The 20,224-nt window shown below is 46.0% G+C and overlaps 1 non-coding gene across 1 annotated transcript; it reads left to right on the top strand.

Moving 5' to 3' along the window:
• Nucleotides 1–589: 589 nt before the first annotated feature.
• On the top strand, nucleotides 590–672 carry trnal-cag (transfer RNA leucine (anticodon CAG)). The gene has a single exon. It is a non-coding gene; the product is annotated as a tRNA-Leu (tRNA).
• Nucleotides 673–20,224: the final 19,552 nt, after the last annotated feature.

Genomic DNA, 20,224 nt, shown 5'->3' with positions numbered 1-20,224 from the left:
AACCCTTGTAAATGGGATTCTGCAAACAGGTGTTCATACATTGAGAAATACGTTTTGAAAGGTTGAATATTTAGTTTTAAAAACTTGTAAAGGTGTACGTTTACGACATTGCAACGTATTTTTTCAGCACTGACTTTTCAGAGATTTGACCACACAGGCGCAAGCTTTGAGTCACGTGAATATTGGCAGTGTTCTGACGCCACTCGTTTTGAAACTCCTGACAGTCGAATCTGAAAAAAAAAAAAACGTTCCTGGGGGCGGGACCATTTAGCTCTAAACCTATTGGTTGCTCTCGGCTGACGTACATTCCAATCACATTTGCCGTTCACCGGGCTGTGCGTGATTGACAGTGCTCTGCCGGTGACACGAATAACAAGCGACTTTTGCGGTTGATTTTGATTTCCATTTTCTGGAACCAAAAGTGAAGGCTGCAGCCTTGCTAGGACCGCGTCCTTGCTAGTCGCGTCCTATGGAGATGAGACTATAGCTGTGTTCGAAATCGTTCCCTATCATGGATGTAGTGCACTAAATAGGGTGCACGCCACTATATAGTGGAGTTAAAATAGGGTACATACGATGTTCCCTACATGTCTGGATGGCCGAGCGGTCTAAGGCGCTGCGTTCAGGTCGCAGTCTCCCCTGGAGGCGTGGGTTCGAATCCCACTTCAGACATTCTTTGTTGAATGATTCAGCAACAAATGTTTGCCTCAGCTGTGAAGACCCAACTGCCAACATATCTGCTGTAATTTGAAATAGTCATTGAGGTATAAGTAAATTATTTATGTATCAAAGCAGTTACACCGGCCTCTGAATGGAGTCAGTTTCCTGCCATAATTCAAACCTGAAAAAAAAAGTTTCAAAGGCTTGTAAGTCTGGGTTTGAAATATAACCGCGAAAACGAATACATTTAATGATGGAGTCTCCGGCTTTCGTTTAGAAATGTCAACAATTTATTTGTGATTTGACATAGAATATTTAACATTCAAAATTAATTAAACAAGGAAATGTAACATTCAACATCAATACAACCTCCAGCTTTCGTCGTGAGTGACCGGTTTGTTTACATGATGTGGGCGCATCTGTCTGCGTCACACAAATACCCGGCGCATTTACTGACGCAAATGACGTTTAGAAATGTTCAGCGTAGTGTCCAAATTCTCGTTCCCTATTCCCTATATAGTGCACTATATCATGTACAATATATAGGGAATAGAGAACGAGTATAGGGAACGATTTCGAACACAGCTATTGGTTCCAGAAAATGGAAATCAAAATCAACCTCGAAAGTCGCTTGTTATTCGTGTCATCGGCAGAGCACTGTCAATCACGCACAGCCCGGTGAACGGCACATGTGATTGGAATGTACGTCAGCCGAGCGCAACCAATAGGTTTAGAGCTAAATGGTCCCGCCCCCAGGAACGTTCTTTTTTTTTCAGATTCGACTGTCAGGAGTTTCAAAACGAGTGGCGTCAGAACACTGCCAATATTCACGTGACTCAAAGCTTGCGCCTGTGTGGTCAAATCTCTGAAAAGTCAGTGCTGAAAAGTCAGTTCTGAAAAAATACGTTGCAATGTCGTAAACGTACACCTTTACAAGTTTTTAAAACTAAATATTCAACCTTTCAAAACGTATTTCTCAATGTATGAACACCTGTTTGCAGAATCCCATTTACAAGGTTTCAAAACCGGGCAACAATGAAATACACTGTTAGAACAGTGCCAGATTTGAAACTCTGCAAATGCGCTGGTGAAATTGTTTGAACTTTGAAAATGTGTTGGTGAAAATGATGAAGAAGATAAAATGAACACAAAATCATGTTTACAGATGTTTGAATTTTAGTTTTTTTTTTTTCAGGTTATAATCTCTTTTTTCAGTGTTGCAAAACCTTTTTTACAAGGTGTTGAGTTTTCAAACCCAGACTTACAAGCCTTTGAAACTTTTTTTTTCAGGTTTGAATTATGGCAGGAAACTGACTCCATACAGGATGCACTCCTTAAAGGCTGAGACTTTTCTTTCATTTTTTTTAAATAATTTTTTTGATTTGCTGCGCACATTTATTGTATATATATTAGGGATGGGCGTGAGGAATCGATTACTCGAGTACTCCTCGCTACAAATGAACTCGGTTGGTGGACAGGCAAACTCGAGTTTGCATATACACACACAAACAAAGTTTTCTGAAGCAAATGTATCCATTTTCTGTCGGCGCCACTAACGCATGACGTGGGCACAAAGAAAATTAAATGCATCCATTTCCATGGCGCGTTCCGTGCCGTGTGCAGGCACGCCAGAATTCAAAAAGTTAAGAGATGGCGGTTAAAGCCAAGCGCAGCGAAGAATTGAAATACTTTAAAGAAATAGGAGATCATAAGGTGAAATGTAAAATATGCCAAGCGAAATCGAGCTACCAGAAAGTACTATGCGGCAACATATGCTCCTGAAACACAACGGTGAGTTCGGGAAAGCAGACCCGCAGCAACGGTGAAAGTGAAAGTGTGTCGGCTATTTTCACCGCCGCAAGACGCAGCTTTAATCCCGGGCGTGTAGAGAAGATCACAACGCTGAGTATTTCCATAGTCCATTTGCTGCCGTTTTATTTGCAGCTTTAAATTATTTGCAATGGTTAGGCTATTTGTTTCGTTTTTTTTTAACTGTTACAGGCCTTGGTTCGACGTGATTTAAATTGTGAGACGCATATTTATTTTTGTAAGGAAAATGTGTTTTGAACGTTTGCAAAAATAAATAATGAATACTCTGATAACTCTGTTTTGATGGAGAATAAGCATTACATGTTTGGTTGGTAATATTGCCGTTCATCATCAGGCCTATTCCTGCTGCAGATGCGTTGCATTCTAAAAATAGATTTGATTTAACGAGTACTCGATTGATCCTCGAGGAATTCCTTCGATCACTCGAGTTTGGAATTTACTACTCGTGCCCATCCCTAATATATATATATATGTATATAATATACATATATATATATATATATATATTCTTTTCTTTCTTTTGTTAAAATTGTTTTTTTTTGTGTGTTTTTTTGTTCAGGTTGAATTTGAGAGGTGGCTCTCAAATTCAACGTGGCTCCTGTTTCTTTGTGGTGTCAACAGAGCAGCAGCCCGTGTTCCAAGGTCCCCAAAATTCTATCTAAGGTAGGGTTTGGTCTATTTCCATTAATAAGCTAGTATTCCACTGCTTATCATAGAAGACTTACAAGCATTGCGAGGCATAATTGGCCAGTTAGAGGCAGATAACGAGCGCCTTCATCAAGAGCGGCCTCCCCCTGATCCTAGAGCAGCACCCGACCCGTTGCCTACGCCGTCCACTGTCACAGAGCGGCTAGTGGTCGTTCCTCGAGATAGAAAATGCCCTGTGTTCAATGGTAAGACTGGCATTGACATAAGAGAGTGGATAGAGGAGTTGCAGGCTTGCATGCGCGTTCACCGTCTGTCTTTGCTTGAACAGGCCTTCTATATTTTTGATCATTTAGGAGAGGCGAAGGACGAAATTAAGTATCGTCCTAGCACAGAAAGAGCAGAGCCTGCTAAGGTCTTGGACATTTTAAAGGAGTTGTATGGTTGTAATCAGTCATATTTGACCCTGCAGCAAGCCTTTTTCTCTAGACAGCAACAGGAAGGTGAGACGTTGCAAGAGTTTTCCCTAGCCCTGATGGCTTTGATGGATCGGGTCCAACAGCGTGCCCCCAGTGGCGGCGTACCTAATGCCAAGGTACTTCTTCGTGACCAATTTATTGAGCATGTCTTGGACGGTGCTCTTCGTAGAGAGCTGAAACAGTTAACCCGTCGTGAGCCACGGGCCACCCTGCTGGAAGTATGCAAGGAAGCAATTTGATGGGAACAGGAGGGATATCCGGGGGGTGCTAGGGCACGTAGTTTCTCTCTTCCAACGGCCTATGGCATACAGTATGGTGTGCAGGGCTGTCCTCGCTCAGGTTCCCCAGTACCTCCATCTAGGGGTGAGTTTGGGGAGTTGAAAGAGCTATTAAGGCAACAACAGGAACAGCTTAACCAGCTTACTCAGACGGTGGCCTCCCTGCGACACCCCTCCTTCCCTAGTAAGCAACACCCCTCTTTCCCTAGTAGGCCCCAACACTCAGGTTCCTTGATATGTAGAAGATGCCAACAGCCAGGTCATTTTGCCAGTGACTGTGACGGGGAACGAGTCCCTTTTCGCCCTCGTGCCAATTCCACCTCTGGCCGCCCCCCCGGTCAAGTGAGCGCATCCCATTCTTCCCAGCAGCCGGGAAACTGAAGCCAACTGAGCTGCCGAGCCACAGCTCAGTTGGGGCGTTTACTGGTTCATGGGGTGGGAAGGTGCCTAAACTTATGTCACATTGTCCAAATGTTGATGTCTCGATTGGTGGAGTCACTGTTCCTTGTCTAATAGATACCGGCTCCATGGTATCCACTGTAACGGAAGATTTATTTTTGCGCCAATTTGAACCGTGGGGCCAGGAACGCCTCCAGTCATGTCATTGGCTTCAGCTTAAGGTGGCGAATGGCCTGGCCATTCCGTATATTGGCTACTTAGAGTTGGAGGTTGTTTTGTGTGGTAAGATAATGACTCACTGTGGTATCCTGGTAGTCAAGGATCCTGTTGGAGGTCCACCTGCTGTCCCTGGGGTACTTGGTATGAACGTGATTAGCCGTTGTTACCATGAGCTTTTTGGGGCATATGGCCCCTCTCTGTTTGATGCCACGTCGGTGTCCAAAGCTCCAGGTCCCGTCATTGAGGCATTACAGCGGTGCCATCGGGTGGCCGTAAAGGCTCCGATCATGCATTTGGGCGTGGCCCGGCTCCCAGGACCACGGGCTGTTCGCATAGCCGGGGGTACTATGACATTTGTTGCCAGTACCTGTTCGGAGGAGCTTTCAGGGCAGACTGCATTTTTTGAGCCTCCTAATTCAGGGCTGCTAGCAGGGTTACTGGCGTCCCCCTTGTCGTGGCAATTTCTGTATCAGATATTGCGTCTAAGCAGATGAGATATTTAGATGCAAAAAGCACACAATACTGTTGACAATTAGTGGTCATATAGATTTGTAATAAAAGTACGAACAAAGATACATCACAACATGCATCAACAAACAATTAAACAGGCATACATTACAATAATCTGAGGCCTCAGATGGGAGCTTCTCGTTGCGTCTTACTTCATACTCTAAAGGTACGCTCAGACAAGTCCACTGAGTCTTCCAATCAATGAGTTCTTATTCACTTCGGTTGGGTCCTGAAGGGCATGGTCCCCCAATACTAAAAGTCTTTGTTCACCAGATTGTTATCTTTACAGTTGAAGCTCCCCCCCCCGAGGCTAAGGTGGGGTCGGCGGCCGTGCAATGTAACCCTCTGACTTTGTTGACGCTAGCCAGAGTGTCGAGGAACAGGCCCATACATCAAAGCATTGCTTGGAAGCTGATTACAACACACGAAAGATAAAGTAAGGGCAGGCAATCAAAATGCATCACACGACCCTTGACGGTTTACACTTTAGATGACCCACAAGGAGTAGAACGTAGGCCCTATATAAAATTACACAGAATAGCAACAAAACTTAAATTCATACATAGACCAAAACAATACAACATGTGGATTTTCCATCACACCCTGCTTGGTCCAGGTCCTCAAGGGCACAGCCTATGTCCCAGTGGTTAATGTAGGGTTGACTGAAGTCCTCCTCTACCCCCGCGCTACCCTGGGCTCCATAAGTAGCGTAGAAGTTGTAAGCTTACCTGCAAGTGTAGCAGAGATCAGGCCCATAACCGCCACTATGTCCTCCCAAGCAGCGCCGCACAGGATCAGATTGACACAATTGACCTGTCCGCCTTGTCTGAACAAGAGCAGACTGAGGCTAGGAGTCTGTTGCACAGATATAGTACTGTTTTTTCGGCTCATGAGGGTGATTTGGGTTGCACCAATCTAATATCCCATGACATCCCACTTCTCGACGAAGTACCCGTGCGGCAATGGCATCGGCGTATCCCACCCTCGGATTACCAGGGGGTAAAAGCTCACATCAATCAGCTTCTAGACTCGCAGGTAGTGAGGGAGAGTTGTAGCCCTTATGCGTCGCCTATTGTTCTGGCCAAAAAGAAGGATGGGAGCCTTCGCATGTGCGTGGACTACCGCCTTCTGAATGCTAAGGCCCGCAAGGACTCCTTTCCCCTACCCCGTATCGAGGAGAGCTTAGATGCACTCGCAGGGGCCCAGTGGTTCTCTACAATGGACCTTGCCAGCGGTTACAATCAAGTCCCAGTTTCTGAAGCGGATATACCCAAAACAGCGTTCTGTACGCCATTTGGTTTATTCGAATGGAACAGGATGCCCTTCGGACTATGTAACGCCCCGGGCACATTCCAGCGCTTATGCAGCGTATGTTCGGGGACCAACAGTGCCAGTCCCTGCTCCTTTATTTGGACAACATTGTTGTCTTTTCGTCTTCTGTCACTCAACATCTACAGCGTTTGGAAGTCGTTCTCCAACGTCTTCATAAAGAAGGACTGAAGGCCAAATTGAAGAAATGTGCTTTCTTCAGACAGCAGGTCAGTTACCTGGGACACGTGATCTCCAATAAAGGAGTGGCTACTGATCCGGCTAAGATCGAGGCAGTGGCTAAGTGGCAGCGGCCGCAGCACATCTCCGAACTGCGCTCATTCTTAGGGTTTGCAAGTTATTACCGGCGCTTTGTGGCAGGCTTTGCAAAACTTGCTGGCCCTCTGCACAAGCTAGTGGCAGACCTCTCTGGCACAAAATGCAAGCCGGGATCCAGCCGTAGTCTGGCAGGGGCGTGGACGATCCTGTGTGAAGAGAGTTTTGAGGCTTTGAAAACCAGATTGGTATCCGCACCGGTTTTAGCCTATTTTGATTTTGCCCTGCCTTTTGTCTTGGAGGTGGATGCGAGCCATAGCGGTCTCGGAGCCGTCCTCTCTCAGGAACAGGAGGGAGTGGTCCGGCCGGTTGCTTACGCAAGCCGGGGTCTACGGCCCACTGAGCGCAATATGGACAACTACAGTTCACTGAAGTTGGAATTTCTCGCCCTCAAGTGGGCCATGGCTGAGAAATTCAGGGAATATCTGCTGGGGCACAAATGTGTGGTATTCACTGACAACAATCCCCTCAGCTACCTCCAGTCTGCTAAGCTGGGGGCCACTGAACATAGATGGGCAGCCCAGCTGGCATCTTTTGATTTTGAGATCAAGTATCGCTCTGGCCGCAGCAATAAAAATGCTGATGCCCTGTCAAGGCAGTACCTGTCCAGCGCGAACTTGGGTGGGTCGGCTCTCCCTGGAACTTTGGTCCCAGTCCGCCTGCAGCAGGCTTCTGCACCAAACCCTGTGGTGTTGGCAATACAGTCAATAATATCAGTCCTCCCAGGTCACTCCCCCTCTGACATCCGCTACATGCAGGCCAATGACCCTTCTTTGAAAGAAGTTTTGGCCTTCTAGATAAGACAGGTGCCACCTTCCACCAAGGAGCGACATTGTGTCTCTAAACCAGCTCTGGGTTTCCTGCGCTACTGGGATCGATTGGTGGAAAAGGAAGGGGTATTACATCGTCAGATTTTCCGTCTCCACTGAGCTTGTACACCGCCGCTGTTTTTGGCCTGGTCTGTATGCAGATGTCAAACAGTGGTGTCGAGAATGTGACCGTTGTCAAATCGCCAAAGACCCTGCACCGGTTCCCCATAGCTTCATGGGCCATTTGCTGGCATCTAGGCCCAATGAAATTGTGGCTATTGATTTCACCCAAGGTAATTAGTATCCAGTAATTCTAATAAATTATATTCATTTGAACTCAAGTCTCTGGCCCAGATTGTACAAACTTGTATTGCCTAAAGCTTTTGTAGCGTCTCAGGGGTGGCTATAGCACATGTTAGCTAGCACAGTTCTGGTCCTGGGGTATCCCCTCTCCTAGGTGGCGTTGTCGACATTCAACAAATTCTTGCCACGGTCACACTTATAATAAGCTTCAAAATGCAATTGTTTTGTTGTGCTTGCGAGACTCGAATAGGAATGTAGTTTCCCACCCTTCCATTAAAGAGCACAGTTATGTTCACAGAGCTGAACCAGTTTTTATGTGTCATAATCTTCAACCTCCTTCTTGTCATTAGCTTTCTGATTATACTGGAATACTTTTGTACCATGTACCTTATCTACGAAAACGCCTGCAGCAGGCATCAGTTTAGGGGATGTTTCATAATATTATTTACTATGGAAGGTGAATAAGGCATAAATCACCACTCCAAACGTGAATATCTGGGGGTTATCAGATTTGGCACACAGATGGAAATCGGAACAGGGACAGTCTCCAAAATGATTGGTGTCTCTTTGACCAAAGGGGTCGCTATAACTCACGGTCAGAGATAATCAGCCATGCCAATGCCCATATCAGACCATATTTGACACGCTGAACCTTTGTGCCTTGGGTTAACCATAAGGACTTTTTGAATACATTCTTCTGTACAATTAAAGTTTTGGAAAACCATGAAAATACTTACCCTAACCATGAACCAACCAAATTAACCATTTATCACATTTGGTACACATGCTCCTTAATCTTGTCTGATCTTAGGATATCAAATAATATATTTATATTTGGTGTAAAATAGTGCATAATAAGCAGGATAATGTACAGCAAATTATTATTGCGAGATTCCGACGATTGAGATATACCAGGGAACTGATCACCAATGATACCAGTGTTTTTTGGACCCATGGGGAGCCTAATCGATATAGAAAGGGAGAAGGACGAAAAAGACGAGGGAGAGAGAGGGGGGGGGCGAGAGAGTGAGAGAGAGATAGGGGGCGAGAGAGAGAATTAGGAAGGGAGAGATAGAGATAGGAAGGAAGTCAGTTTAGTTCAGCAGGAAAGAAAGCCCCAAAAAGGAGTGTGGGAGAGAGAGGGAATGGGAATGAATGGCAAATCAGCTCCTTTATAAAACGCTGCTTTTAGTGTTCAATCAGTGGAGCCCGGATTGGCAATTTTCCGCAGGCACAATAGAGCCAGCCCTGTAGGAGAGAGAGAGAGAGATGTGAAGAGGGGCAGATAGAGAAGGAGAGACAGCGGGATGGTGAGGGGGAGAGAGGGAGCGGCCTATAAAGCACATGCTTGAAAGATTGATCTTAGCAGGGAAAGAGAGGGAGAGCAAACAGGAATAATGGATAGCGAGAGACACTAGCAGGACATGGGAGATGCAGAAAGAGAGAGAGAGACTAAGATAAACCGAGACGGGACTGAGAGAGACAGCGAGTGAATTACTAAGAGAGAACGACAGAGCGAGAGGAAACGGGAGGTCTTTCTAATGTGCACCCACCGCTAACATCTGACGGCAACGCTAGCCGCGGGCGTCGTACAACAGGTGCTACTCTGCTCTCTGGCTTCCTGCCATTTCCTTCGTCTCTCCATATTTATTGTTTTCTTCTGAGGCAGGAAGCGGCGAGGTGGGCCTTTCAAGGGGATGGGATTATTTGCATGGAGGAGACCCCTGCGTGCCCTCTGCCAGGTTGCCAAGCGGCATAGGGAGGGGGGGGGGGTAGACAGAAGGGGGAGCAGGAGAACGGCTGACAGTCACTGCAGCATGTGATTGTTTGGGTCAGAAGCGCCGTCGTTACCCACCCGATGTTTTGCGCGCGCTGAACTGCGGTGAGCGGATGTGGTGATGCACGGTTATATATATATCGTAAGCCTTTTATTTGAACCTGGAACGTTTGTGAAAAGGTTTTTTATTGACAGCATGGGTGGAGTAGCTAAATAACATACAATTATAGTGTTATGCAAGTGTGTGTGTGTGTGTGTGTGTGTGTGTGTGTGTGTGTGTGTGTGTGTGTGTGTGTGTGTGTGTGTGAGAGTGTATCAGTGTATATCTGTGCGTGTGTGTGTGTAACAGTGTGTGTTTGTGTGAATGTTTGTTTATTTGTGTGTGTGTGTGTGTGTGTGTGTGTGTGTGTGTGTGTGTGTGTGTGTGTGTGTGTGTGTGTGTGAGAGTCAAAACGGTTGACTTTGGAGATTATGGAGTTATTCTCCACTTTACTTATAGTGATACTCGGTTATACTTCGGGTTGAGGCTAACCATTCTGACCAACGGCCCTCTTTGTCTTGTGATAATTGCGGTTGTGTCAAAAACACGAAAGGCAAATTGTCAATTACAACGTGAACCGTGCGCAGGGTAAACATTGTCATACGTTTATCCATGGCTAATTTACCATCGTCCTAATAAGACACTTGATCAAAGCCTAGTGCTAGCTATATGCTATTAATTCCGTTGAACATAATATCCATTTATTTATAGTGCCGCTTAGAGTACACGTAAAAAGAGGGGCAACATAAGCTCTTAATTTGCTCTGCAAATTGAGATGGAGTGCTTCATAGCAGTCCAAATTTCTAAATTGCTTTGTTCCCTCACAAATAACAGCAATAAAAAACAACAGGCTAGCGCAAACGCACACGAGTGGCACCGAGCCCGTGAACGCTCAGTCATATCCGAAGCTTAAATTGAAAACAGCTCCGACATTAGCAAAGATTCACATTAGCTAAATGCTAATACATCCAGTAGTGTCCCACTGTCGATCTGTACGGTCATTAAGTAGGGATAATAATTGTTACACCCAACAGAATTGTGCAGTTAAAATTGGATCAAACTAAGTAGATATCCAACCTGCTGTTGGGAAATGGTTAATATGTTGCTTGGCAACATGTCATTTTTTAAGAACCCCAAATGCATTATCTATCTTGGGGGAGCCTTGTAAACGACAAAGATCTTAATCTGATTCTTCTTATAGTCTCTGCTTAATTTATGGATGCAGTTGTTTATAGCACTGTTCCATACAATAAAAGCGAGCATGTTTTACCACCTACCATAAATAGTTGGTAATCTGTCCACTCGCAGCGCAGTACCGCGGGAAGAAGGGGTGCTGGGGGTGCTGCAGCACCCCCTGTCTGAGGCCCTGTCTTATCACAGAAAACGATCATTTCTAAAAACTCCGGCCAAAGTGGAGATTTCTGAAAACGCCGGTTATGTGTTGTCGTGTCAACGGGGAGAAATGGGATTTTAGGTTCTGAAGCGTCACGTTATGCACCAGAAAATGCTTAACGTCATGTGAGCGCCCGCTGTACTGTATTGGTCCGAATATAAACACAAACCCCATTGTAAGACAACCTATATTTGGAAAAAAGATTTGAAGACCAGATCTTGTTTTTATAAATAAATAAATTGTATTCATTGAAATAATATACGAAAATAAAAAGGCATAGAATAAAACACTGCATTGCCACTAAACAGTAGTGCAAATAGGCCGTACTGATGTGTACACCAAAGACTATTCCTGACACTCCTCTGCCCCGCTGTGTTCGCTCTGGCTGTGGTCGCTCCGCACTGTTTCGGCCCGTGGCAAAGCGAGTCATATGGAGTTAGATTCATGCCAAAACCCCTCACACACGCATAACGATTCACACGCACACAAAACGTGTTTTACTCACGCAAAATGATTCACACACACGCTCAGTGTGGTTTGCAAATGCAAAACATCATTCACAAACTAAAGCATTTTGCTTCAGAAACAAATAGCCTACAGTATGTTTTACACAAAGTACAAAAAAAAATCCTTCAAGTACACAAAACAATTCTACAAGTACGGAACACGAAAGCTGCGCGTGGATCGGAATGCATTTGCGCACGGATCGGATTGCATTTGTGTGAGGAACAGCAAGGCGGAAAATTAGTGCCAAAAGTCACGTGACAAATAAATGTCCTGTTATTCACACTACACAACAGCAGGTGGCGGTGTTGAGTCAGTTTAAGGCCGCCAGGACGATCTTTTTTCTCCCCAAATCTTTATTTGATTCCAAAACAGAGTGGCGACACTTCCATTGGACTCACCTGTTGGCCGCTCATTTTGTTCAATTTAATCTCCCAAACTAGCTTTTCTCCGTGTCGTACGATTCCGTGACAAAGGGGCGGCAAGTCACATAGTATGGAGTTGAATCCACACACGTTTGGCCGGCATCAAATAAAGATTTTGGGGAGAAAAAAGATCGTCCTGGCGTCCTTAAACTGACTCAACACCGCCACCTGCTGTTGTGTAGTGTGAATAACAGGACATTTATTTGTCACGTGACTTTTGGCACTAATTTTCCGCCTTGCTGTTCCTCACACAAATGCAATCCGATCCGTGCGCAAATGCATTCCGATCCACGCGCAGCTTTCGTGTTCCGTTCTTGTAGAATTGTTTTGTGTACTTGAAGGATTTTTTTTTGTACTTGTGTAAAACATACTGTATTTGTTTCTGAAGCAAAATGCTTTAGTTTGTGAATGATGTTTTGCATTTGCAAACCACACTGAGCGTGTGTGTGAATCATTTTGCGTGAGTAAAACACGTTTTGTGTGCGTTGTGAATCGTTATGCGTGAGCAAAACACTTTTGCGTGAGCAAAACACGTTTTACGTGTGTGAGGGGTTTTGGCATGAATCTAACTCCATAGAGTCATCCTCGCTGCTGTCCAGGGACGCGGGAAGTGGGGGTGCTTAGGGTGCTGCAGCACCCCCCTGGCGGTCCCTGGCTGTAACTGTAAGTGAGAAAGTTTTCTGAACGAATCAATACTTATTTATTTTTTTAGAGTAGAATTGTATCATACAACATGATTATTCATGAAATTATTGACATCCACCCTTTTTGTTATATTTATCATATTAGCATTTCATTTTATTTAGGACATTGTCTGTGTAGGCTGACGTAGTGACGCACAACGCAGAACAATGCTGTGTGCGCGATGGGAAAATTCGAAAAGTCAAGCTTGTTACAAGTGCAATGTGTCGCAGAAAATTATTAAAAGTATTTTCAGATTTTTTTGGCACCAAGGCTGGTGTTTTGACTTTGCGATCAAAACACCAGCCGGACATCCAATTCCCTGCATTCCGTATGTGACCTGTCCATAGCTCAATATGATAGGCATACTATGCTGATTTTACATAAGTAAGTTGGTGTTCAACATCTGTTGTAGTCAGGGCCGGATTAACACTTTCTGAGGCCCGGGGCTAATTACCCGGGTGAGGCCCTTCATATCATGATGTTCTGACTAGACGCATGACCTCACACAAACCCACTGACACATCAGCGTACACAGTAGGCCTACCAATCTATGACAGACTATTTAAAGTGAACTGGTAATATGATTTCAATTAAATTAAATTCATTTCAATTCAAGGGTAGCTTTATTATAATTGCAGTAGTGTTGACAAAGCTGACAGAATTAGGATGGGGAAACAAAATGTATCTGAATTGGCCTACTTGAAAATGTAGGAAAAAAGAAAGTATGAAATTGGTGATTTGGTGACTTTGGCAAATCATTACAGAAAAAGTAATAGGCCCTTCAATGCATTTGCTATCAAGTACAGCAAGTTAGGCCCAGACAACATAAATGAACTGTTTTTTGAAAGTTACTTAATTTATAGAAATGCATCCTGTTTTTGTAAACTCATCAAAAACTATAAAACAATGTAGGGCCTATTGTAGGCTATTAAACAAAGGTCAATGAAGGCCCCGGCTATGGCTCAAACGGTTTGGGCATTGAATGGTTAATTTACTCCGGGAGTAACGCCCTGGTACATGTCCAGTTACGCACAACAAACCCCAAGCAAGCAACCCCAGCAGGCAATGTCTGTTGATATATCTGTTTTCGCCCCAGCCTCAGAATCAACAGGCTCATCTGCTACATTACCCACTGCTTCTTCTCCATCACTTGTTTCCTCAGAGATTGTAGCACTATTGCTAGCAGACTGGCTAGTTGGGCTGGTTAGTTGGCTAGCGGTGGTTGGCTGCTCTCCGTCACGGACAGTTGTATCTTTGTTGGTGGTAGCTGCTACAGCGGGCTGATTACTCCTCCACATGTTGGTTAATTTGGGTGTTTTCTGTAATAATTCTTTCGCTCTTTCCTTTTTTATTTCATCCAATTTTCGTTTTTTTGCTCCGCTCTCGTGTTTCCTTTGGCCCGGCATTTTCGCTTTTTTTTTTTTTTTTTTTTTGTCATTTGACCTTCAGCGACCGGAGGCCCCCCTAGCGGCGAGGCCTGGGGCTACAGCCCGGTCAGCCCATTCGTTAGACACGGCCCTGGTTGTAGTGCAAAACATTCTAAAACTGGTGAAAAATGTTGCTGGCCATATTAATAAACACGTTGAATGTTATCAGTTTGATTCTGGAATCCCGCACGTAAACTGGTTGGCAAAAAAGGGAGCAAAGACGGACGGACGGTTCACTTGACGGAGAAATCGTCACCTTCCTCATATCAGACAACTCGTAAGTCTGGATGAAAATGAAGGCTTTTGTTTACTGTCACTTTCCTTTGTAAACCTTTAGAAATAACCTCCTGAATCCTTGTTATAACGCTGTGTATAATCCGGGACCGCAACAGCTTGTCGGCATGTTGTTAGTGTGTGCAATTCAGCGCAGTATCAGCCGAGTTGACTCTAATTTCACATTGTTTACTTGCTAACGTTTTCGAATAACAGTGGCTAGTTGGCAGAGTTAGTATTTTTACACACCAGTAAGTGTTTATCCGAGCAGAGCCCTAAATGTGACGTCACCCGTCATCTCGTCTCTTGCCGCGTTTCCACTGCAGGGTGCGGAACAGATCGGATCGCAAAGGTGCGGTAGGGAGGGGGCGGTATAGCCCAGCTCAGTTCCGAGGTCGCTTTTCCACTGCCGACAGTACCCTTTGTGGTAGGCCGGATGTCGATCGCCGCGGCAGCTACGTAAACATCGTAAACAACGTCTTCCTCCCCAAGAATGCAAACGAACGTCTCCACCTCCTTGGTCGCCCAAGCAAGCGTTTTACGCGACATGTTAATTGTAAAGAATAATACCTCGAGGCTACTGTTTGTTACACACCTCGAGGCTACACACCCCCACGGAGGGGGTGTGTAGCTAGAATTTCCCGGGACCCTTTCAGGCGTCTCGTCTCGTTTTCGGTACCCCAACGGAGGAGTCCCGAGAACGAGGCCGGAACGGGTACGGCAAAGTCCGGGTCACGCCCACTTTTGGCGGTGGAAACGCGACCCGATCCGCACCTTTGCGATCCGATCCGTTCCGCACCCTGCAGTGGAAACGCGCCATCTATAAACATTGGAGGTTGCGCAGCATTTATTATGACGTCATTATATAGACTCTCTCTCAGCACCCCCCACTCGGACTGACTTCCCGCGTCCCTGTCGCAGCGTGTATTGAAAATGGATCAGTGCAACTTTTATGGCTGCCTTAATGTCTAATTCTGCAGTTATTTTTGAAAAACAAAACAAAGCATGAAAATCATATTAAACAGTGGAGCAGTGGAGCTTTCTAAATGAGGGTGTCATCATCATCCTGACCCCTGCAGCGCTGGGTCCCACAAGTGTTCCGTCAACGATTAAATTCGGCTCGGATAAACAGCCGAATAATCATAAAGACAAGTTGCAGAGTTTTAATCTTTGGCAGCGAACGCTAACATCAACCCATCGCTTTCTCTCAAAAACAACAACCTCATCATTAGTACACTGGATGTCTTCATCATACACAAAAACATATCATTCTGCCACCTGTGGAGCTCATCTTACGGTGTGTTGACGTCGTGCTGTGTACAGCGATGTACCACGCCTGGAACGGGATACACTAAATGTGTGGTACTCGTGAGCCAGAGGGGGCGGAACTTCCAGGAGAGGGGACTTCCGGGTATGCTATGCAAAATCAGTTTCAATCACATGGGTTTTGGGGCAAGAGAGAGGTAGGGACTACCGATAAAGGGATATCCGTCCCTGATGCACGATTCTGATATTGCTTTATCAAAATTTGCTCTCACAATACTTACTCTTGTCACCCCAGGTGCTTATAACTGGCGTACACTGCTCATAGGACGTAAAGGAACGGAACTTGCCTCACGGACGACCGGTAAAAGCCTTAAATTCATGACCCACTCTTAAATCTATTCCATTCTTTTTTCATTCATTCATTCAACACCTTTTTGTAATCTTTTTCTCCCTTGCCCTTTTCCTACATTTCACATCATCCAATCCCCTCGTTATTCTGATATTTTTTTCAAACACAGGGATGCCTGTGAGATTCTCCCCGTCTCTCAACGTAGTCTTGGGCTCAGGGCAGAACATGCTCTCACACCAACTGCTTTAAAGCGTTGCTTCTCTCCTCCACATGTTCCTGGTGAAGTGAGCTTGATTTGCCGGTTGTTCCCTCGTTCGGTCTCGTATCAGCGGGGTCTTTTGTATGGATCTCTGGGGAGCTGGACTTACAGATTGACCCAGTGGGGGGTGGGGGGGGCACTGGGCTTCCCTCCCATCAACCTCTCGACATGGCAACACTTCACACAGTTTCTTCAGCCTGGCCTCGTTCCATTTATCCATGGCTGATGAAAAGCCTTGTAAACATGCTATTGTAATTGGGCCTGTAGTGTCTTTTTTTCGGTCAGAGTGGTTGCATCGTTTGATGTGGATGACATTTGAACCCTTATAAAACTTGAAAAACTTGAAGAAAATGATACAATACAATGATGAATTGTATAACCTATGAATTCTTATAAATAAATCATAATTTCTCCTAAATATGCCTTTGTAACAAGGACGGCGGAGGGGCTCTGGCTTTGTGTTGCATTATTAGCCGCCTGGAAGGGAGCACAGAGCGTCTGAATAAAATACACAAGCTGAAGGATCGCAACGCAGAACAAATATCAAGTTGCATAAAGCCTGAGCTGAGCGGAGCCGTGATCGCAGCTAAGTGGGGGGGTCAGGAACCTCTTATATGCATTCTTTATGGCCAGGATTAAATGCAGGAAAACACAGCAAAAGGTATTACCACAGGAAACACATGTAATGGAGCGTTTACTGCAAAAACCAAGAGCATTTCGCACATCATAACCTTAGAGAAAGAGGAGCTTCACGATTGATTCACATCCGGATGATGTCCGTTGCCATGGGATTCAAAGAGAATGAGATTCAGTTGACAAATCACAAGAGTTTTGAGGTGTAACTTTTCATTTGGTGGATAAGGAGAGATATTTAGTTTCTGTATGAATCCTCCCCTCCCCACAGCCTTCTGAGCTCACAGAGACAGGGGAGTGTGTTCTGACGAAGACTCAATCTGTGGCTGGCAGGCGGGCGTCGGTGTGGACCCTTCCTCGGTGTGTTTGAGCAGTGGTCGGGTCAAACGTGATGACCGTCTTTGAAAGCGACTGAACTAAAGAGGATAAAATAAAACAAAAGAACATTCCGTCGGGTGCGTGCTTCCATCACAGCCACCTCACAATATGAGTTCCAATATATTAAATATATAATCATATATTAATCTACTCCTACAGCTGTATCTTCATTAAATGAATTTTTTTACAAGCTCTGTAGCTCCGTGTTTAATTTGGAGGGTAATTTAGTGGCTGGTTTGTGTGGAGGAGAGAACCCCCACTCTGTTAACTGGACTTGAGTTCTGTGCTCAACCTCTAGTTATATTTAAACCCAGTGGCGTTTCTACATTAGGGGCAGGTGGGGCAGTGCCCCACCAGACCCACGAGATGGCGCTGTTGAGCGGAAGGCTCAATCCATTCGTACTTCGTGGCAAACTATATATATATTTTTATATGCAAAGTAGCGTACATATTTGTGTGAATAAACTTGACTCACAAGCATTATTGCCTTGTTTTGGAGTAATTTGATTTGTGTGTTCTACTGCCTGTGTGCTTGCTTGAATGAACGTTATGTCTATATTTCCGTTTCCTGTTTCCGGAGGGGCAAAGACCCACGCTGCCCCACCGTTACCATAGAAACACCAATGAGCGCGAACCACACCGGCCAAAGTTAACATTGAGGCTAGAGGCAATTTCAAATTTGCCCCTAGACGTTAACTGCGTAATCTACGTATTCTACGTAATGTAGACTGGGATAATGCGAAACCCGCGAGAACTCTACCCCGAGACCAAGCAAAAAAAACATACAGTGAGAGTGAGATCAGGAGTTACAGGAGACTTACAGAAGAGTTCGCTATCAGTGGAGAATTTCAAAGTGCACGTGAAAGAAATCAGAGAGAAAGCAGATGAGATTGGTAACCAAGCCAGTGAGGAGCCGGGCACATCAAAGCGCAGGAAAACAATACGCCTGCCGTGATGAAGGAGGCCTGTGATACGATGATTGCGCAAGTGGAGGACCGGTTCTCACAGAGTGACCATCTTATTGCCGCACAACTGGTGGACTGCACACTGTTCCCAAAGTTTGTTAAGTCATTCCCGGAGGCCCAACTCGCCTGTGCTATCAAGCTCTGGCCCACAGCTCTGATGAACGAGGGGAAGCTGCAAACTGAGCTGACTCTTTTTACGGACACACTGAGCTGCACACAGGGAAATCTGCACTGTTGCTGTTCAAGGCCATTCACGACAACAACCTGCAAGAGGCCTTGTCTGAAACCTGCACTCTACTCAGCATCATCATCACAACCCCCATGACGTCTGCGGAGTCTGAGAGGAACTTTTCAATGCTGAAAAGGATAAAGACTTTCACTAGGAACACGATGGGACAGAAGAGACTGAACGCCCTCTCCATGCTTTCTGCGTGTTTGGGTGCATGACATCCTCCGTAGGCGCTCACTGCTGGGTGAGTTCGGATGACTTGGGCCATGTTCAATGACCTGCTAGCCCGGGTTGGTGCCAGGATCTCCCGTCAGGACACCAACTACAGGCGCTCCATATCAGCTGCTCCACAGCTGATATGCTCAGTGCCCATAGATACTATTTCCCCCTGGTGCTTCCTGAAATAAGGCCAGGGTTTCACCACTGGAGATGGAGAGCGTGAGAGAGAGAGAGAGAGAGACCTAATTGGCAACAGAGCCTGGATCGTTTGAGTAGGAGACATTCATTACTCTTAATAGGTTTCTCTCCATCACTTTGTCTTTCACACATGCACGCACGCACGCACGCACACACACAGTCACCCACACTCGTGCAATTATGCTTTCATTCTCTGATCACTTCCCTTTGCTCACACTCTGCCTTCAACCCCCCCCCCCCCCCGGGTCCCCTCTTGTGTTTTCCCAGACATTTTTATCCTTGGCACCTTCGAGACAAAGCCCCCAAAACCCCCCCTCCAATGACTGATGGCCAATCAGGTCCAAAGCTGGCATGATCTGCAGTTAATGCCCTAATTGCAGCGATGTGCTGCACCTTTTATCACCAACCTACAGGCGGGCCCCCTCTCTGAGTGTCTGTGTCTGTATTTCTGTGCCTCTATCTTTGTGTGTGTGTGTGTCTGTCTGTTTTTGTGTGTGTCTGTTTTTCTGTGTGTTTGTGTGTGTGTCTGTGTTTATGACATGGCATACATTAAAGCCCTCAGGTGGCCCATGTGATCAGTATGCCCTTGTCAATAACAGCATAGCGTGTCTTTAACCAGCTGAGCTCAAACGATGGATCTGAGGCCGCCGAGAGCTTAAGACGAGGAACAAGGCAGGAACAAGTTTCCTGAACCTCTTGTCTCTGTCTCAGAGGACAAGCACCTGCCTTTGGCGTGATGTATGCGTGTGTTTCCTTGATGTACGCCGCCATGTGTCTTTTACCGTTTATGATTCTGAGGTGAGTTGTTTGTCGTTGTGTGCATGTCTGAGTGTGTTTTGCCCTCAGCCCTTCCCACCCAAGGTCACACTGGAGCACGCCACCTGTCCTGATTCTGACCCCCAGACCCCCCCAGCCCAGGGGTCTTCCAGGTCAGGGGGGGGTTGGAGGGGTTTTGTGGCAACCCCGATCCGACGGAGGAGTTCAAGCCCCGCCAGCGCCCTCTCCGCGGGCAGGTAGTCCGTGGAAGATATGTGCCGCTCGGCGCGGCGACGCGGGAGCGCGCATCGAGCGCACCCGCGCAATCATGGAGATGCGGAGCACCCGGCGGAGAGAGACGGCGGAGGGTTCTTAAGGACCGAGCGCACACCAGACTGGGGAGCAGGAGACGCAAGGGATCAAGACGCCGACCCCGCAGCAGGACCAGACCCCCATACCAGGAAGAACCTCAGTTAACTTTTTCGTTACCCTTTTTTGCACGTGTGGTAAACCGCAATAAAAAAACGTTGACCCACACCCTGTTTTGTGCATCTCCTTCTGGAATCTCAGCCGCCGACAGTGGGGGTTGCCACAGTGGTGGAGAATGCAGGCAACGCGATCCTTCGGCAGACCCTAGACGGAGCAACAATGAACCAACCCGGAGACCAGCCCG

Source organism: Gadus chalcogrammus, chromosome 4, assembly GCF_026213295.1.
Source record: "Gadus chalcogrammus isolate NIFS_2021 chromosome 4, NIFS_Gcha_1.0, whole genome shotgun sequence".
NCBI lineage: Eukaryota > Metazoa > Chordata > Actinopteri > Gadiformes > Gadidae > Gadus > Gadus chalcogrammus.
Note: the sequence above shows the minus strand (reverse complement) of the source record. Positions and strands in the feature narration are given on the sequence as shown.